Source organism: Schistocerca americana, chromosome 3 (genome assembly GCF_021461395.2).
Source record: "Schistocerca americana isolate TAMUIC-IGC-003095 chromosome 3, iqSchAmer2.1, whole genome shotgun sequence".
Lineage (NCBI taxonomy): Eukaryota > Metazoa > Arthropoda > Insecta > Orthoptera > Acrididae > Schistocerca > Schistocerca americana.
The window spans coordinates 29,175,513-29,197,886 of NC_060121.1; the positions used below are offsets into that span (position 1 = coordinate 29,175,513).

The following is a 22,374-nucleotide window of genomic DNA, read 5'->3' on the forward strand; positions in this document are numbered from 1 at the left end:
AGGCCGTCGAGGGGCGTACAAGGCAGGGGCGTCAGAATTAAAAAATGAAAGTCGTGTTTCTTATAATTCTAGGCGCTACAGTCTGGTACCGCACGACCGCGACGGTCGCAGGTTCGAATCCTGCCTCGGGCATGGATGTGTGTGATGTCCTTAGGTTAGTTAGGTTTAAGTAGTTCTAAGTTCTAGGGGACTTATGACCACAGCAGTTGAGTCCCATAGTGCTCAGAGCCATTTGAACCTTTCGAAACCTTTCTTTACATTACATTAAAATTTATTGTCACTGAAAAAGAGAAATATTTAAGCTTTCAGGAAAAGTTGTTTTTTTGCGTTACTCTTTATCACGCCATGTCTCCTAAACTGTGTGTCGCACAGCAAAATAATTATATAATTGCCTTCAGTACTATATGTTGATGACGTCTGTAAATTTTCTGCCCAATAGAGTCAGTAATAGTGAAGTAATAAATTAAAATCTACATCTACATCTACATCTACATTGATACTCCGCAAGCCACCCAACGGTGTGTGGCGGAGGGCACTTTACGTGCCACTGTCATTACCTCCCTTTCCTGTTCCAGTCGCGTATGGTTCGCGGGAAGAACGACTGTCTGAAAGCCTCCGTGCGCGCTCTAATCTCTCTAATTTTACATTCGTGATCTCCTCGGGAAGTATAAGTAGGGGGAAGCAATATATTCGATACCTCATCCAGAAACGCACCCTCTCGAAACCTGGCGAGCAAGCTACACCGCGATGCAGAGCGCCTCTCTTGCAGAGTCTGCCACTTGAGTTTATTAAACATCTCCGTAACGCTATCACGGTTACCAAATAACCCAGTGACGAAACGCGCCGCTCTTCTTTGGATCTTCTCTATCTCCTCCGTCAACCCGACCTGGTACGGATCCCACACTGATGAGCAATACTCAAGTATAGGTCGAACGAGTGTTTTGTAAGCCACCTCCTTTGTTGATGGACTACATTTTCTAAGCACTCTCCCAATGAATCTCAACCTGGTACCCGCCTTACCAACAATTAGTTTTATATGATCATTCCACTTCAAATCGTTCCGTACGCGTACTCCCAGATATTTTACAGAAGTAACTGCTACCAGTGTTTGTTCCGCTATCATATAATCATACAATAAAGGATCCTTCTTTCTGATGCAGAACTTTTACCAAATCATCATCCGAAATATAGTAAGCGACAAACTTTTCCCCTTTAAATTTTTTTGTGGGGCTGTAAGCGAGAAAGGTTTCAGAAAAGTTTGAATTTAGTTTTGTAGTTTGTTCGAATGCGATGGGTGCAACCGTTTGTGCGCTGTCAGTGTGGCCGTCTCAGTTGCAGGTGTGAGCTCGTCAGTGGGTGTTGTACAGCGGCGATTTCAGGATATTTTAAGTTCATCTGCAAAGACGCTTGAAAGACTAGTTGTTGATTATTAGAGTAAGTACATGTGTTTGTAGTCACGCTGAGCATTCACTGTTTATGTGCGCATCCAATAGCATCGCGTGGTTTCTTATTTTATATATTCACTTACTTCATTAGCATCACATACGGCTGTCCTCGTTATGTCATCCACGGATTCAGCGAGCGAGGTCGACGTGTCAGTTCTGAGTCCAATAAAGAAGCGAGCAAAGAAGAAATCATTAAGTTCTTCTGAGAAGCACCTGGTGCTTAATGTGTATAAAACGGAACTGTTACATCCAGAGCAGTCGATGAGTGACATTGTTTTGAGAACAGCTGCAGCTACAGGTGTTGGACGTTCTTCAGTGTATCGTGTGATAAGTGAATACAAGGCCACACACTCTTTGAAGTCTCCCAAGAAAGGAAAATTACGACAGAAACTTTCTGAAAGTGTTGATGACTTCGATAATAATACGATAGGAAGGAAAGTACACGAATTTTTTTTCGTAACGAATTGTCAACAATGGACAAAGTGCTTACAGTCGTGAACGAAGATGCAGATCTGGTCAATTTTCGGAGAACTACATTTTATAAGTTATTGAGAGAATTGAATTTCAAATATGTCCGGCATGGGCGCGATAGCATGCTAATAGACAGGGATGACATCATTTTATGGAGGCGGCGTTATCTTCGAACCATTAAACGGTTTAAACGGTTGAGAGATGAAGGCAGACCCATTTACTATTTGGACGAGACGTGGGTGAACGCAGGACATACCCGAAGTTCGTCTGGGTAGATGACATGATAAATTCCTCAAAACAAGCGTTTCTGTCCGGATTATCTACCGGAAGCAAGGGTCCATCAGGAAAGGGAAACGTCTGATTATCGCACACATTGGCTGCAAAGCAGGGTTCGTTGAAGGACGTTTGTGTGGACTTTCGAATACAAGAAAAGTGGAGATTATGGTGAGGAGATGTGCGCCGAAACCTTCGAGAAGTGGTTTCAAGATGTTCTTCCTTGGCTTCAGGAAAATCCAGTTATTGTTCTCGATGACGTGCTGTATCATTCTCGGAGAAAAGAAAAAGTTCCCAATGCGAATTCCAATAAGCACGAAGTATCAAAGTGGCTAAAATCTAAAAACATCGATTTCGAAGACGGTATGTTGAAGAAAGAACTTTTAGATATAGTTAAAAAAAATCACAGAACAGCGCACAACGAATACGCAATAGATGAAATGGCGAAGAATGCAGGGAAAACTGTTCTCAGAATTCCTCCGTACCACTGTGAATTAAACGCCGTCGAGTTAGTGTGAGCCAGAATCAAAGACTATGTTGCAGCGAAAAACATACAAAATGCCGGAAGTTAAAGTACTGCTAAAAGAAGCAGTAAGAACAGTGACTGCAGAGGATTGGAACAAGTGCGTCCTCCATGTCGTAGAAATAGTGGAAACTCAAATGTGGAAATTAGGCTGCATTATAGAGGAGAGAGTTTTATAACAAACCGGTCCTCTATTACAACAGTTAAAGTTCGACAGAGTGAACCTTGTTTCGTCCTTTATCATTATTATTACTGGTATTGTTATTAAAATTAACAATTAATTGTGTTTGAATGGAGCGTTTTGTTAGCAACCTGAATGAAAATATATCTCCTTCGACAGAATGAACTCAGTTTAACATTATTGTTAAATTTGTGTCGCACATTGTTGCCCAGGTTTCTCACGGTCCTCTGAGACAGCTCGCCAGCCAGCCGAACGCCACCAGCTGCAAAGCGTGCCCCAAGGATTTTCCACACCCCTACGTATCACGTGAACACCGAATGCTTTCTCTGGAAACGAGCATAGTCGCTCACGTGACACTGTTTATGTTTCGTCCCAGCTCTCGGTGAATAGACTTTAGTGTATTACGTGTTATCGAAAAACAGACAGTTTCCACAAAAGCAACGTTAACTGCATTTCGCAGTCACAATGATAAGCACTTCATGCCAGAAGAGAAAAATCGATCTACAACGAAAAAGAAAAGAGCTGTACAGCGCATTCTGTTTGGAAGGGCTGACGCAGCGGAGAGCCATAAAATAGCGATGTCTTTCCTGAAAGATCGGGATGAAGAAGCTGATGTTTCGTCGTGTCAAAACACTGCAACAATGACTCAAGTTTGTGAGACAATGGACAGTGCGCAAAATAAAGTTGTGATAAAGCAGGCTGGAACAATATAAAGCCAGCCATAAACAGTATGATCAAGTGCTTTCTATTTTAGTTTCGTATTATCTAGAATGTAGCGTGGAAATCCAGGATGACGTCGTTCCGTCTGCTACGCGATCGATGCTAGACCTCTACCCTTCGGCTCTCTTCGGCGCTATTCGGGAGAGCGTCTCACAGTATCGATTGCGAGACAGTGTGTGTAGGTGTGTACATGTTGCGCGCATCGTAAGCAAGCGGAGCGCGGTAAGTTCTGTGCTTATTTCCTTTACCCGTTTAACTCAATCTTCGTATTGTTTAGTTTTTGCTTCGAATTCGCGAACTATCGGACCTTACTACGGCAATGTGTCTGTGCAGTATATACAGCTAGACGACGAGTTTTATTTATTTATTTAGTATCAAAGCCACCGTACAAATGTTATTGGACTTGCCATACATAAAAATTAAAAATATGGAATGTACGAAATGTAACTGCTTACAACATTTACCAGTAAATTTATAGTTTCTTTGCATGTGAATGGTATATAATAGTTTATTCTATATGTAGTTATTACTGGGAAACAAAGAGTAATAAAGGTAGTAAAATACTATAGTATAAACTCACAGGACTTATCAGAGAACTGCATTATATTGGAGATAAGTTTATAAAATCATTTCCTTGATATGAGAGGTATTCATATACTGAATTGCAACGTTTATGAGTTACAAAATTTTCAAAGTTCCAACTTAAAATTTATATCATCCGTTAAGTCTTTAATGCATTGTAGAGCTTATACGATTCTGAGTTGCTGCTGTTTTTGTTTGTTCGGTGTGTAGATTATTCCTATTCCCCCTATGTTAGAGTTGTTATAGTCGGCATTTGTGTGGAGAGTGCTTAGATTTGCTTTGGTTAAGAGTACACTTTTAAATATATAGAGTGATGACAGAGTAAGTATTCCTAATGTCTTGAAAAGAGACCTGTAGATAGATTTGTACGGCTGTGGGTAATTATTCGAACAACTCATTTTTGTAAGATAAAATTTCTTTTTAATCAGATTCTGAGTTTGCCGAGAATGCTATTTCATATGAGGCAACGGAATGAAAATATTCCAAGTCTGCCATTCTGATGCCTTCTAAAGTGGAAACACTTGCGACAACACTCAGTGGAAATCAGTTAAGTCTGTGTAGAAGAAATCTTACGTTATGTTTCCAATTTATAGCCTCATCTATAAGAATCCCTACAAGTTCTGCAAACTGCACTCTCTCTGTTAGTCTGTCATCCAGTAATAGATTAATGTCTTCATCCTGAGTGCAATTTGTTTGCATTGCATTCATTGTAAGTTTATTTGCACTAAACCGAGTCTAAATACTTTTTTGCTGCTTCATCAGTAGTGGAATGTGATGAGTCTAAAATTGAGTGACTTCAAAAACTCGTCATCTGCATGTAATACAATTTTGGCTGTATCATATTGTAGCTGTAAGTCATTTACGTATATCCTCTCCAGTCCCGAGCATATATTAAAATTTCAAGTGAGCTAAATTTGTGTTAACTGCAATCTGTTAATGCTAGTTAACTATGAATGACCTCAAAAAAAGTTTTTAACCATTCACAATTTTTTATAGATGGTATCACGTATGATACCTTGGGACTCAAGCAGCGCATTTATATACACAACTATGCAGTTTCATTTTGATTTATTCCAAAAAAATTCCAGTCAGAAATATTACACACATTGTTCATATTTTCTGTAGATACCATGATAGGTGAAAAAAGAAATTTGGTATCAAAATTTTTAACCATATTATGTAAACAATTAAAAATATATAAACGAAATTACCATAGCAAAATGTGTCAAATTATTGTCCCTCTTTTGATATTATCACAAGTATCAATAAATTAACAACACTTACACTAAATATATTTTAGTTTTTGTGGAATTTGTTAAAACAGTTCCTCTCAGCAATGAAGCAAGGGAACATTTTGCACTGCTCACATTGTACAAAAGTAAGACCTCCACAGCCTTCTGCCCAGCATTTTGACCTGTTCTTCTGAACAAGATTCATCATTTCAGGCAAATGAAGCTTGCTTGCTTTTCTTTTTTCCATTGGTGGTAGTGGGATGGGACGTCATGGTCTTTTCCTTCATCTTCGGAGTCTAGTTCTTGCTCCACAGGTTCGATCAGTAAACTTGACTGTTGGTGAAAATGCACCAAATTTTCTGCAATATCAAGCTTGAACTGATAGTATGGCACTGTATGGTTCTTTGCAATACCATTCTGCATTGCAGTCTCTCTGTATTCCAACCATGCAGCAGCAATTGCAAAATCAATAAAGTGATGAATCACTCTGATGGTCCATTTGTGGGTCCGGGCTCTCATGCCATACTTTCCCACCATCCTATCTAACAGGTCAACACCTCCCATGTAAGTATTGTATGCCTTTACTACACATGGGCGAGGAACTTCAATGTACTTTTTCTCTTTTTTAGACCACCAAGTGCATTTTTCAGTTGGCCCAACACTTGGTTCTGTTGAAGCCAAATAAATCACTCAGTTGTCAAACCATTTGATAATTGCTAGGTTCCCGTCATTCCTTACCACCTGATCATGGCTGCCTCTTGTTTTTCTCATTGTTGTATCTTCCTCAAACCGTATACGTCTGGGGATGCGACTCAGCATTATTGTGCCAGTGGCAGTAATGTTCCTGTCTCTTAGTAACTTGTCGAGGAGGGGAACAGAAGTAAAATATCTGTCAACATAAATTAATGACTTCTCTGTCAATGTATCACTAAGTTTCACCACTACTCTGCCTCTTACATCTAATTTCTCTGGAGGGGGCACTTTTTCAGACTGAATTTCTTTCCCTTTTCCTTCATACATACAGAAATAAAGGGGTATGCCATGAGGGTGTGCCATGACAAAATTCTTCAAACCTTCTGGGTTAGGTTTTCGCTTTACATACTGCTTCATTTTCACTTGTCCATGAAACAATCATCTGCTCATCGATAGATATTTCCGTTGACCGATGGTTTTCTAAACATCCCTTTCTAACAGTCTCCAATATTGGTTTTATTTTCCAAAAGTGGTAATGTTTTCCTGTTCACTAACAGCATTGTCGTCAACTAATTTTATATTGTTCCTCAGTAGCTAAAATCTGTCTCTAGAAACATTGTCTGCAACTAGTGGGTACCTACTTTTCGTCTCCCCGCACATTCTTAGATGCTGCAACAATGCTCACTCCCCAAAACTTGTCCATTTCTTCTGCAGTACATTTTAGTGATTTTCCTGTTTTATTAACATGCCTATAATTTGTGAATTGAGACATATCCGTAAAAAATGAACCATGGAAGTATTTGCAAAAGTACTCAAATGGTTTCTTGAGTTCATCTGTGGCCACTGATGTGCTGGCAGCAATGTTGCATCGGAGGTTTTTGGAAGTGCTAAGCACCTGAAAACTAAAAAAAAGGCAAATTAGTTTTTTTTAAGTAAACCATCTAGTAAGAGACCGTAATTTCTTTAATAACACAATCATCCTTACACATCTGTATACCTCCAAAACTCGCTTCTTTCTCGGATTTTAGCAAGAGGTACAGATTCTTCATCTGATGAACTTTCGTCACTTTGATTTCTTTGTATCAAAGCGTCATCTTCATCATCAGACTCTACGTCAGACTCATCTGGATCAATTCTGTTGACCAACTCAGTGATCTCTTCATCAGTCAAGCCTGAGAATCAAGCGGAAAACAAATATAACCTCACTTCCACTGACGTGAACAAAATCGACATTGAGTCCCAGGGTATAGTATAAGATACCCAAAACATTAACTTTTATAAATCTTGTAAAACATTAATTTATAGTTGACTATTGAGTGAGTATTGTCTGTAGAGGTTTCCTAGTCCATGCTGCTGCAAACATCGTGTAGATGGTTGTTGTCATGCAAACGGCCCCATCTGTTGTCTCAGGGATGGAGACGTGGCTGCACGATCCGTTACAGCCATGCGGATAAGATGCCTGTCACAATGGCATACCCAGGATCTGAACTGGGGGGGGGGGGGGGGGGGGTCATACTAGTCTCAGGAAACAAGGACTCAAGACAACATACATTACTTCTTATTAAATAAAACAGTAAGCCAGTGAAAAACTGCTTTAATAAACATTTTAAATACAAAAATGCACTTGTGCAATCCGAGAAAACATGCAGCATTTCTTATTAAATAAAACAGTAAACTAGTGAAAAACTGCGAATATCTTCTAGGGGAGTGACCCCCCCCTTACCCCTCGCTGGGTACGCCCATGGCCTGTCATCTCGACTGCTAGTGATACGAGGCCGTTGGGATCCAGCATCCAGCATGGCGTTCCGTTCTACCCTTCTGAATCCACCGATTCCATATTCTGCTAACAGTCATTGGATCTCGACCAACGTGAGCTGTAACGTCGCGATACGATAAACCGCAATCGCGACAGGCTACAATCCGACCTTTATCAAAGTCGGAAACGTGATGGTACGCATTTCTTCTCCTTACACGAGGCACCATAACAACGTTTCACCAGGCAACGCCAATCAACTGCTGTTTCTGTATGAGAAATCGGCTGGAAACTTTGCTCATGTCAGCACGTTGTAGGTGTCGCCACCGGCGCCAACCTTGTGTGAATGTTCTGAAAAACTAATCATTCGCATATCACAGCATCTTCTTCCTTTCGGTTAAATTTCGCGTCCTTAGCACGTCATCTTCGTGGTGTAGCAATTTTAATGGCCAGTAGTGTATCTACATGGTAATGTCTACTGAAGAAAGGGATACAACCTTTCCACTTTGACTAATGATGTCATAGATTACTCTTAGATATTATGTGTTTACTTTCGAGCCATAGATAATAAATAGGTTGTCTGCTGTGGATAAGCGCCATCATTGTACATTGAAAAAAAAAAAAAAAAGAATGTGGCTTTGAGCCGGCCGAAGTGGCCGTGCGGTTAAAGGCGCTGCAGTCTGGAACCGCACGACCGCTACGGTCGCAGGTTCGAATCCTGCCTCGGGCATGGATGTTTGTGATGTCCTTAGGTTAGTTAGGTTTAACTAGTTCTAAGTTCTAGGTGACTAATGACCTCAGCAGTTGAGTCCCATAGTGCTCAGAGCCATTTGAACCAATGTGGCTTTAAAAGACAGCGCTAGACTTGCATAAGATTTTTTTCGTGTGCGTTGATTTAAATAATTGGTTCTATCCAATTCAGTCGGTACTTAATTTCATTCTTAGTAAGTTTGAGATAATGTGGACGAATAGTTTTTTAATTTAGAAAAATTTTTAGTTTTTCATTTTCGTTTGTAGGTATGGATTTATCTATTCCCATGAATATAGATGATTTAAAGGAGCCTGTGGGCGTAGACATGATGGAAACCATTCGATTTTTGCAAATGTCTGGTCTTCTTGCTGATTACGTTCGATGTCGTGAGTGCGGCGACCATACGCACCTGATAAGTGTGTCTGCTCGTCGTACTCACGATTTACTCGTATGGAGGTGTAGCAAGGATCGGCTATGGCACTCAATTAGACGAGGAACATGGTTTGAGCAATCTAACCTGGCCTTGAAGGATATAAAAAAAAATACGTAGTGGTGGTGTTTGAGGTATCCTGTGTGGCTGCGTGTGCATGAATGTCGTGTATCTGAGCATACCGTTGTAGACTGGTGCTCGTTTTGTATAATATATAAACGAAGTACAACAGGAGGGAACCTGCGGTAGGATTATGGATTTGGGGGGCTGTAATTTCAGGTCCAGAATATGACGATGTAGTTTTTAAAGTAGTTCCTAATCGAACGGAGAAAGTTTTGGTGAAATTAATTGAAGATCAAGTTGCAGAGGATTCCGTAGTCATTTCTGATGGTTTTTCTACATACAGGGGGAACAGGGGTTTTCAGCATCTTGTTGTCAATCATAATATTGAATTGAGATCTTCATCGACTGGGGTTTGTACCAATAGTTCAGAAGGTTATTGGTCAGTCAGAAAATCTGCACTACTAAAGGCGAAAAGACCGACAGACGTAAAATTTGTATCCCGTGTGTGTCGTCTTCTTCCGCCTTTGCGTAGTTGACGTGAGGTAGAGGTTGCCAATGTAACGTACGTCGATTTCCTCGTTTTCGTTAACAGTAGTATCCTATTCTTTCTTATCTTCTGCCTTCGCTATTAATATTAACTACGTAAGAACAGACTATTAGTGGTAGCGAAGGCGAAAGAAACAACGCTTTAAAATTTGTATATCGTATTTCAGTTGACTTATGCAGTTCAGCTGAACAATAGGATACTAATACAAACTAAACCGAAGAAATCCACGTACATTACATTTGTGTCCCGTACTGCAGTTAACCTACACAGCTTGACTGCAGTTCGAGATACAATTCATAAATATGTCAGGTGAGGTATTCTATGCTACAGCTACTTCTATCCCTTTTCTTTCCCTTATTTTTTACAGAAGTATTAGGACTCAAACAAGCGATACCCTTAACATTATGGTCGAAATATTGCTGGCTGCCATCCGTTTTTTTCCTGCGTTTATGAACACTCGTCTCAGTTGTTAAATCTGTGTAACAAATGATGTCTGGCAAATTACGACGTCATTGGCCAAAGCCGACGGGTTGTATCCCGTTCTTCGGTAGTCGCCAATCGATCTGCGTGAGCACGCTAACAAGGAGAGGTGTGATCGCCTTCTTGAAGTATCTACATGGTAATGTATGGCTAGTATTGTGCTAAAAAGTTGCTCATCTGGTAACAGAAATACATTTTTCACACTACTGCACAAACATAAATAGATTATTCCATCTTTTTTTAGCTGATCGAAATTTTCAAATAATTGAATATTATGGTAGGTAAATATAATTAAATTCAGATGTACAAAAATTTCAATTGGAAAAAGAATGATATAAAGAAAAAATGAAATAAATGGTTCAAATGGCTCTGAGCACTACGGGACTTAACTTCTTAGGTTATCGGTCCACTCGAACTTAGAACTAATTAAACCTAACTAACCTAAGGACATCACACACACCCAAGCCCGAGGTGGGATTCGAACCTGCGACCGTAGAGGTCGCGCGGTTCGAGACTGTAGCGCCTAGAACCGCACGGCCACTCCGGCCGGCTGAAATAAATAAAAACTTTCATACTGTGATTAAAATAATTTGACAAAGGAATAGAAATAAATTGCATTTAAACCAGTTAATGGAATAAAAATAATGGTCGAAGCAATTTCGATACAGATCTAAAAATAAACAAATTTTTTGCTTGGGATAAGCTTCAAATCAATAATCTACCCGATGAGAAGTTGTTATCCTATCCATTATACCACACAAAGGGACGATGTAATGCAAGCTTTTTTTAGCACTGTTATCATACTACCTTCGGAATGTTTTATCCGTCAGTTACTCGCAAACTAGGGCCCACGAGAGTGAATGGCTGCAGTGTGGTGCCTGCGTCACCGTATAGATAGGTTAAAAAGTTGATGGACCTCTGCTTGTAAGTGGACCAATGTTTTTTAATTAAATAACGGGAGAAGGTAGGTGGATCAATCTTTATTAAAACATCGAACATGCGATCTACACTCCTGGAAATGGAAAAAAGAACACATTGACACCGGTGTGTCAGACCCACCACACTTGCTCCGGACACTGCGAGAGGGCTGGACAAGCAATGATCACACGCACGGCACAGCGGACACACCAGGAACCGCGGTGTTGGCCGTCGAATGGCGCTAGCTGCGCAGCATTTGTGCACCGCCGCCGTCAGTGTCAGCCAGTTTGCCGTGGCATACGGAGCTCCATTGCAGTCTTTAACACTGGTAGCATGCCGCGAGAGCGTGGACGTGAACCGTATGTGCAGTTGACGGACTTTGAGCGAGGGCGTATAGTGGGCATGCGGGAGGCCGGATGGACGTACCGCCGAATTGCTCAACACGTGGGGCGTGAGGTCTCCACAGTACATCGATGTTGTCGCCAGTGGTCGGCGGAAGGTGCACGTGCCCGTCGACCTGGGACCGGACCGCAGCGACGCACGGATGCACGCCAAGACCGTAGGATCCTACGCAATGCCGTAGGGGACCGCACCGCCACTTCCCAGCAAATTAGGGACACTGTTGCTCCTGGGGTATCGGCGAGGACCATTCGCAACCGTCTCCATGAAGCTGGGCTATGGTCCCGCACACCGTTAGGCCGTCTTCCGCTCACGCCCCAACATCATGCAGCCCGCCTCCAGTGGTGTCGCGACAGGCGTGAATGGAGGGACGAATGGAGACGTGTCGTCTTCAGCGATGAGAGTCGCTTCTGCCTTGGTGCCAATGATGGTCGTATGCGTGTTTGGCGCCGTGCAGGTGAGCGCCACAATCAGGACTGCATACGACCGAGGCACACAGGGCCAACACCCGGCATCATGGTGTGGGGAGCGATCTCCTACACTGGCCGTACACCACTGGTGATCGTCGAGGGGACACTGAATAGTGCACGGTACATCCAAACCGTCATCGAACCCATCGTTCTACCATTCCTAGACCGGCAAGGGAACTTGCTGTTCCAACAGGACAATGCACGTCCGCATGTATCCCGTGCCACCCAACGTGCTCTAGAAGGTGTAAGTCAACTACCCTGGCCAGCAAGATCTCCGGATCTGTCCCCCATTGAGCATGTTTGGGACTGGATGAAGCGTCGTCTCACGCGGTCTGCACGTCCAGCACGAACGCTGGTCCAACTGAGGCGCCAGGTGGAAATGTCATGGCAAGCCGTTCCACAGGACTACATCCAGCATCTCTACGATCGTCTCCATGGGAGAATAGCAGCCTGCATTGCTGCGAAAGGTGGATATACACTGTACTAGTGCCGACATTGTGCATGCTCTGTTGCCTGTGTCTATGTGCCTGTGATTCTGTCAGTGTGATCATGTGATGTATCTGACCCCAGGAATGTGTCAATAAAGTTTCCCCTTCCTGGGACAATGAATTCACGGTGTTCTTATTTCAATTTCCAGGAGTGTATTATTAATAAACATTGATCCTCTACCTTCTCCCGTGATTGAATTAAAAAACATCGATCCACTCCATTTGCTCAGAGTAGCAGCTTTTGCTGCACTTTCGGATGATTCCATCCACACAAGTTTGTGATTCTTTAAAAGTCATTTCACCACCGCATTTGATGCATTTTCGTGCCTCTGCAGTTAATCCAAGCGTCATGCACCCACGGACGATGTCGCCGTGCACAACTAAATTATTTAAATCAGTTCCCTTCATAGCACTCGCTGCCATAATCGCATAATATTTCTCTCGGAACCCGCTAATACACCGAAAAGCAGCAAACGAGACACTGGTTTCAATTTTGGCTCTAGAAACACATTGACGCTCCTCTTGCGTCTGATTGGTTATGTTAGAGAATCGTGGTATTGGCTACGCGAAACTGACACATTGGCAACCTATGAGCACTAGATAAAGCATCGCCGTGACTACCGCTGACCCGGATCATGACTTCAACCGATTTAAATTGATTCCTACGAAACTTTTTATTTTTCTCCAAACTTTTAATTGTGTCTTGCGTGTAGTCTATGAGCGCAATTCCCGTACTGGACAGAGACCGTGATGGCTGCAATTCTGAAGTTCATTGTTGGCTGGGTAAATAGTAACTTTCAATTTCATCAGCTCCTGTGGTATTTTTGAGAAAGCAGAAAGAAGTGATATGGGATGGCAGTTTTATATTTTACGTCTGCCTCACTTTTGGTACCTTAACTGCAAAGGAAACACTAAAGGATAAATTTTCAATGAGTGCTGAAGGTTTTGTAGTCTGCACTGCAGTCTCCACTATCCTTGCCACTGATATTTCATCTTCCCCTGCTGCCATTTTTGTTGTTAAGCTCCTAGTCACCCCAATTTACATCTTGTTCATCTGTTGAAGGAATGCTGCAGGCAAGAAGTTTAGCTAAGGAAGAACTTAAATTAAGAAGGAAAATAATTTTAGTTTCTGCCCCGTGGTGCACAGTTTTGGGTGCAATGGCACTGTTCCTCGATGAACATTTCAGTTTAACATTTGACATCTCATATAAATCTTGTGATCAAGGCAAAAATTGCGGAACTATGAAGTGTGTTGTGTATGTCTAGCAGTGGGTTCGCAGTAAGTTTTCTTTTCCCTCTTTCTGTAATCTTAAGAGAAACAAATTTGTTCAAAAAACAAACTTAGTTCTAGGTCTAATGCAAATTGTTGCTTCTTGCGAGTATCCAAGGTAGCCAATAGAATTTTATACATACTGGATACACTGCTGTGTTATTGTTGTCAGAAGTTTTGTGGAGAAACATTTTCACTTGCTCTGGAGAAAAAAAAAACTGGAAAATCTGCATTATCACCTGGTGCCCCTCTGTTGTCTGTGTGCATACTACTATTTCAGACACTTATCTTTGATCTGAATTTTATTAATATCGTTATTGGTGAACTGGTCCCAGAATTAAGAATCAGGAAAATGGATGATCTACAGGAATTATACAAGTGATGGTACTTAATCTGTACTCTAGTGTTTCTGAATTGTTTGTGAATGTTGTTAGTGCAGCAGTGACTTAAATCTGTGTGTCACTCGATCTTTTGGGAGTTTGTGTTAACTTGACAGTGACTTATTTTTTTTTTTTTTTGTTGCTAGTTATTGGCAACTGATTTCTTTTCCGTTTTGAAATTGTTAGTTCGTCATATGGTTAATAGTTTGATGCTATTTGGTAGTATGTTAGTTGGTATGGATTTTACAACGACATTTATTTTAGTGACGTTATGGACGACATATTGTATGTACTGGAAATAGGAGTGTCCTCCATCTTGACACCAACACAGATCAAAGTAGATGGGCGGAATCGGACACATCTGTATTGCTGATGAGTGGTCCATCAAAGAGAATCCAGCTGTAGAGACTTCAGTTGGAAACTACTGTAGACATTTTTAAACAGTGGGAAATCCAGGATAGAATATTCATAACATTATGAAAAGGACATAGTGAAGATGCTGAGTCCCAGACAGGCACAACAAAACGAAGCAGTCTTCTTGTTGTGCCTGTCTGTAACACAACATCTCCGTTATATGGTGGGTAGCAGTCCATACTTTTCATAACATTGTACAAATTACATAATATTGTACACATTTTTACATATTTATGAGTGAAGTATGGAGTTTCTACAGAAAAACTCCTTCTGCAAAACATATGTCTTTTTTTTGTTTACATGTGTGTGTTTTCACTTCGTGTATGCACATCTTTCAACAGCCATGGTGCCTTGTTTTACTAAATTGGTATTAGTATTGAAAGCCTGTGATGCAAGGTAACACTGAAGTGGCACAATATTTGAATAAATAGTGTGAGTACACAGTTACAAAAAAAAGACGTATTCCCACACTTGGAAGTACATAACACAAGGTAAAAGACATATTCCCACACTTGGAAGTACATAACACAAGGTCCCACCCTTTAGAACTCATGCATTAAATGATATATCTAAATTAATGTGATTCAAAAGTGATTGTGGGAGTATCTATGATTACAGGGAAAAGGGGAGATAACTTGAAGAAGTATTGAACATTTTTGTCAGTTGAGCTTGTGCTGTGACTAAGATAAAGTGAAGATTAAAAATGCTCAACTCTCCTATGTGTCTCAAGGCACATTAAGCAAGCAGAGTACAAGAGTTACAGCAGTGGGTTACTCGTGGAAAATTACTTACAGGAAGTAGGATGCTCATCAATAATAAATAGTTAAATGATGTTCTGTAAACTGGCATATGAATACAAGATGGGCTGTGGGTTGATAAATTATCTGTTCCATATAGAGTAGTGCTGGGAAACCACTTATGACCATCTGAAGAACAGATCGATATAGGCTATATGTTAACTATAGCAAAAAGTTTAAAATTACTTGAAAAATAGGAGATAAAAGTTACAGCAATTCAGTGAAACAGAAAAACAATTAAACAAAAAGTACTGTAATGATGGGCCTAGAAACAATCTATGTTTAATTCCCTTTTAGGAGCCAGAAAAAAGGTTTTATCCACATAAAAAACTCTGTTAGGGTCATTTAACATATCCTTATGTTTCAGCGTTTCAGATGCTTTCTGACATCAATTTCTTATTTCTGTCCTCTGTAGAAGAATCTCGAGTCCCATTAACCTATACCATGTTTCTGTGACAAAAATTTACCTCTCTTAAGAAAGCCACGATATCACTTTTCTCAAGGTTGATTGTTTCTAATGCAGCCTTCGAACTTTATGTATCTGCTCAAAAACTATTGAAAAGGCAGATATGTGGAGATTTACCTGGAAATCGCATGTTGAAACAGTCCAGAACCAAACCCACCAATATTATTATTTTTATTTTCGTATTTTCCCTCTTTCAACAGAACGTAGGCCACAGTGCACTGTACATTCTTGTGGAGATCGACCAGAAATTTTATTTACTAATGTTCTTGGAGCATTGTACAACTTGTTTGCAGTAGTAGTCATAATACCATCAACAATAGTCTCTTGTGCGTTTTAACTTTGCTTATTCATTCGTTGACTTCAAAACTTTGAGCTAAAAAACATTATATTTTCATAATATGGGTAGCATATTTCACTATTATGAGGTTAGATAAATTAATATGAGATGTTCAGGCAAGACAATTAATTAGGTATATCTTGATATAAAAAACACCAGAAATATTTCAAATATGCCTAATTAAATAAAACTGGCCTACGTAGAATGTAGACCAAAACTGTATTATAGATGCGTTGTACGTATTTTTAGAAGTGGCCAAAATAGGTCACATGTCTCTACTTGTGCCGTAACAGTGAACCAAGATCTTGTAATGGCCATAGAAATTCAGTGGTTTGGTTGGTTGGTTTAAAGATTAAAGGGACCAAACCGCAATGGTCATCGGTCCCTTGTTTCAGAAACACACAGAGCACAGTGAAACCATACATTAGTCATTCTAACCACTAAAAGAAAAGCTCCGGGGGAAGAAAAGCCCCAAGGTCAATAATAAAGAAACATGGAAAACTGTTTTTGAGTTGTATCATATTTAACGTGTAAGAAATGAAACTATAATTCTTAGCCCTACCTCCCAAAAGACACAGTTTTATTTAAATGTGTAGAAAACTAAAATCAGATTATGCTTTGCGTAAAGGAAACGCTACAAAACTCATCTTCTACAACACAGACTTTTTCAAAAAATTATGACTCCAAACAAGAACAGTCAAAGAAATGTTTCAATATCTAATGGAATCGAACAGTTCATATTGTTCATACCTGTTGGTGTTCAAAAGAAGCTTTACAGTTCAGTAATCACATCAAATTGGCCATAAGTGGTGTAGTGGCCAGAACTGGAGACTTGATCCTAATTAGTAAATGTTGGGTCTTGTGAAGAGCCCTAGTATTTCTTATATGCTTTAAAGTATGATGTCTTATCAATCTGTTACGTAAATGGTGATTTGGATGTTTTCGTTTATGTTCTATGTACCCGATTATACAACGACCTTGAACTTAAAAAGACACCCCTTTTTGTTGAGAAGTTTCTTGAGCACAAATAATTTTTTTAAATATTCTCACTAATTAAAATTTCAAACTTTTTCTGCCTAAACAGCTAACATACACCTAAGCTACACTCGTGCCATTTATTGTTTTATAAGGAGAAATAGAAAAAAGAAACTGTTTACATTAATTTTTACTTCACTACCTTTTTTGTTTACTTAGACTGCTCGTCTGTTGTATCAATATTTTTCATCATCATGCCGTCATGATCCTACAGGGTGATGATTATTGAACTACACGAAATAAAAACATCAAAACTTCTGAACGGTTTGCGTTAGGACGTTCAAGCTGCACTGTTGGCAGTGGGGCATGATGGGAATTAGTGGTTTGGTTTAGCGACAGAGTTCACTTTCATTTAGATGGGTTCGTCAAGAAGCAAAATTGGTGCGTTTGTGGGACTGAGAATCCGCATTTCGCAATCGAGAAGTCCTTCACCCTCAACGGATGGCTGTGTTCTGTACAATGTCCAGTCACGGAATAATCCGTGAGATATTCCTTGATTGCACAGAGATTATTGAATGGAACATGGTTTTGGAAGACGATTTCATCCCCATTATCCAAAGTGACCCTGATTTCGACAAGATCTGGTTCATACAAGACGGATCTCGACCCCATCGAAGCAGGAGAGTGTTTAATGTTCTGGAGGCGCACTTTGGAGACCGAATTCCTGCCTCCATGGCCGGCATACTCTCCGGATCTGAACACATGCGACTCGTTTTTGTGGGGATATATTAAAGACAAGGAGTACAGAAATAGCCCTAAAACGATTGTTCTGCCGAAAACATCCATTCAGGAGATCATCGACAGCATTTGAATGTTCCGACAGAGTGTTTCGCAGAATTATTCATCTTGATTTAAAACTTCATCCGTACAAACTACAACTGAAGGACAACGATTAGGATTCTGTCAACAAATAACAAAAATAAACAATGACGATGAATTTTAAAATGAGCTGCTACGTCGTAAAGAGAAAACAAATACTTAACTTGACCTTTGACTTTGACACAGATAAGACAGGTACTGCATTTAAAACTCTCTTTTGATTTTTTTGCCTAGATGCGTACATATTGAAATTTTTTACCAGTCTTAATACAAACAGTCTGTGAAAACATTTGGTTATAGATGAATATGTTTTCTTCGTGGCTGCTGTAAGGAGAGACAGGTTAGGTACAGGATGAGTTGGCGGTCGGAGGTTTCCGTTTCTCACAAGGGAACCTCCCCATCGAACCCTCCCCCCCCCCCCCCCCCCCCACACACATATTTAGTTATAAGTGGGCACAGTGGATAGGCCTTGAAAAACTGAACTCAGCTCAATCGAGAAAACAGGAAGAAGTTGTGTGGAACTATGAAAAAAAAAGCAAAATATACAAACTGAGTAGTCCATGAGCAAGACAGGCAACATCAAGGATAGCAAGAGCTCAGGAGCGGCGTGGTCCCGTGGTTAGCGTGAGCAGCTGCGGAATGAGAGGTCCTTGGTTCAAGTCTTCGCTCGAGTGAAAAGGTTTATTTATTTTCGCAAAGTTATGATCTGTCCGTTCGTTCATAGACGTCTCTGTTCACTGTAATAAGTTTAGTGTCTGTGTTTTGCGACCGCACCGCAAAACCGTGCGATTAGTAGACGAAAGGAGGTGCCTCTCCCATGGGAACCGAAAACATTCGATCGCAAGGTCATAGGTCAACCGATTCCTCCACAGGAAAACACGTCTGTTATGTTCTATACGACACTGGTGACGGCATGTGCGTCACATGACAGGAATATGTTGTCGACCCACCCGACTTGTACACTTGGCGAATGGGTAAAAAGATTCTTCTACCTTGCCCGATTTAAGTTTTCTTGTGGATGTGATAATCACTCCCAAAAAAGTAGCGAACAGTCAGCTGCCAGCCAGGAGCCTCGTTAGCAGGAATACTCTCTCTTTCGTGCACTGTAGTCGACTGACGTCGTGTGTTTCGATGTTTGTTTAGGTGTAGCGTCCCCATACTACGGCGCAGTTACCTCGTATCGGACGGACAGATAATAATTGTCTGAAAATAAAAAATTAAACTTTTCACTCGAGGTAAGACTTGAACCAAGGACCTGTCATTCCGCAGCTGCTCACGCTAACCACGTGACCACGGCGCTCGTGCGCTCACACTCTCCTTGATGTTGCCTGTCTTGCCCATGGACTACTCAGTTTGTATATTTTGCTTATTTTTTTCATAGTTCCACACAACTTCTCCCTGTTTTCTCAGTTGATCTGTGTTCGGTTTTTCAAGGCCTGTCCTGTGCCAACTTATAACTAAATCTGAGGGGGGGTGCGATGGAGAGGTTGCCTTGTCAGAGAACATCAGGGAAAGTCGGAGAAAACTGCTACAACTCGCGATGAAGACTCCGTCTCTCGTGGCTGCTACAATACTCACAGTCGCCGTAAGATTTTCTGGAAACACTTGCAGAATGGGAAGGTATAACAACAGTGGCGGTATGATGATATCTTCTGAGTAACAAACTGGTCGCTTAGGGAGCGTCTTGAACACACAGGCAGACGGCGAAATATTGCGCGTCGTTCGGACCGTGATAGTAGCAGACTCTCCCAGTATTATTAATTCGCGAAGAAATCACTATGCACTGTATTACTTAACACACTAATAGTTGTATGAAGGCCCAGGGATCCAACACCGAATAAAAGTTCGTAGACGATATTTACCTTCTTTTTCACAAATTACATTTTTTTATTCTTTATAATTGCGATTACAAGTTGTATCTCCCTTGCACTTCAAAATTACTTCTATATGCATACTTACCGGACCTCAAAAAATCACAACGTCCAATCCGCATTCCTTACCTCCAACAATTACAAAAAAAATATAATGCCTTTTTTTTCACAGAAAAGAGCGTTGTCGTCACAGCAAAGAGCGTTGCCGTCTCAATTACGGCAGCGCATCATCGCTGGTACTCGCAGCGGGAATATTACAATAATATTATATTACGTAGGGGCATTACAGTTGTGGATATCAGATGAGGCACATTTTGATGTCCCAGGTTATGTGAATAAACAGAACTACCGTTGCTGGTCAAACACAAATTCTAATGACGTTCACGTGCGCCCTTCACACGCTAGTAAAGTGACAGTATGGTGTGTTTTATCACATGGGATTATCGGACCGTATTTTTTCGAAAATGATCAGGGAAACACAATTACTGTCACTGCAGATCGTTACGTGGAGATGTTACGAACTTTCTTTACACCTGCATTGAACGACTTTTCAAACGTTCAAGAGGCCTGGTTTCAACAGGACGGAGCGACATCACACACTGCACGGCAATCGATGGAATATGTGCGAGAATTGTCCGGCAACCGTGTGAGTGATCTCACGATTCGGTAACATTCCCTGGCCCCCTAGATCGCCAGATTTATCCGTTTGTGACTTTTTCTTGTGGGGCTGCCTTAAGAGCAAAGTCTACACGACTCGAACAAGAACTGTGGGTGATTAAAAACAGATAATTCGGGATCCAATTCACAGTATCCCAGCTGAGATGTGGCAGTGGTCAATGAGGAATCTCAACAGCAGATTTCACGAATGTATTCGTACAGGAGGACGCCATCAAAAGAACGTAATTTTTAAAAAAAAATAAACATCAGTGTTTCGCAAATGATACTGATGTGTGAATGTTGCAATGACTCTTGCTTCCAAACATATCGTGTGCCCGCCGCTCTCTCGCTGGTTGTGTAGAACCAGCAGCTGATACACTCCCGTCATATCTCACGGTGAGCGTCGACAACATCGTCGCACGAAACACGTAAGTACACCACTGGCCCCCAATCTAGGTTGTTAGCATATCCTGCAGAAATACATGCTATTGTTGAGTATTTGTCCAATTTTAAAGTCAATTCGATTTCGAATGCAAATGAATTTAGGCAAACTGCAGTTTCAATGTGGTAGATGTTCATAAAAAACCAAACTATGCAGTATACATTACCATGGTTGGCAACACGACGTACTTTCTGCTCGCTCACAGCCAAACTTGTTTGACTGTGCCGCATCCAACGTTCCGTAGTGCTGTTCTTGAGCAACGTGGACGATAAAGTCTTCCACGGTGCAAGTCATGTGCAACAACAACAACCAGTACACAATAAAAGATCACAATCACGATTCAATCCAATTCTCGAACCCGCGACGTATTTATTTCTCTCGATACTATCTCCAAAACGCGTCTTTCCTCTGTAATTTATTCTTGCGATAACAACTGCAATCAGTCTAATGTGATTTATTTCGTTCTTTAGACTTTTAATTCTGGATTAATTTTCTTTCTCGTTTCGTCTGAATTTCGTCAGCTTGCTCCAAAACTGATTAAATGCTGGTAAAGTTTTTCCGCGGTATTCTAATACGTTATAGGAGCCTTTATATTTTATGAAGTAATAGCTTTTTCATGAGATGAGAAAACATTTTATTTTCCAAGCACAGATCAAAAACTAACAACTCGTAACCAAGCCGACTACGGCAAAGATAAATGTCTATCAGCTGCAGCTTTCACCCGCTGTTTTCGGCGCAGTGGATAAATGACGTCGCCACATCAGCCCCCCTCCTTTTGAAGCCGGGTGCACCAGGTATGTGGGGAAACTTGCACTTGACTTTTCTACCAGCTCTCGTGAAAACATCTGGTGCAGGCAATGGCTGCTCCTGTTCTGCACTTGCTGCTTCGTTGTCCTCTTCTGAAACCGAGAGCTCGGCGAGACTCTCTGCTGTTTCCTTGGCCTCCACGTTTCAGGGTGATTTTGCAGACCGAGGAAGGAGTGTACCCTCTTCGGTGTAAGCAGGTTTAAGCCGCTCAATTGAGACTGTCTCTTCTTTACCATCCTTATCGATTTTGAAGCTGTGGCTTCCTCTTGTGATTACCCTGTATGGTCCAGAGTCAGGCGAAACAAGCGGCGGGCGCACCGTATTATCCCTAAGCCACACGTGGGACGTTGCTTGCAGGTCTTTATGTACAAACACTCTCCGGTCTCCATGTCTGACAGGGTTAGTGGGTTTGATGTTTCTCATTCTAACGCTGAGTTGTCTCGCGAATTGCGTGCATAGCTCAGGGGCGAACGGCTGTGTAGATGCTGAAACGATAAATTCTCCAGGAACCCTCAATTGCTCGCCATAAATCAATTCTGCGGAAGAGCATTGTAAGTCCTCCTTCACGGCCGTTCTCAATCCGAGTAGGACCAGCGGTAGTGCTTCAGGCCATGACGTGGAACTACACATTAATGCAGCTTTGAGCGTGCGGTGTAGTCG

The 22,374-nt window shown here is 41.2% G+C and overlaps 1 protein-coding gene across 1 annotated transcript in view; it reads left to right on the plus strand.

Annotated features, from left to right (window-relative positions):
- Window positions 1-3,726: 3,726 nt before the first annotated feature.
- Window positions 3,727-22,374, plus strand: part of LOC124605265 — a 158,717-nt gene continuing 140,069 nt past the window's right edge. Inside the window, exon 1 of the mRNA XM_047136828.1 lies at window positions 3,727-3,835. The gene's annotated coding sequence lies outside the window, so the exon portion shown is untranslated. The remainder of the gene's footprint in view (window positions 3,836-22,374) is intronic.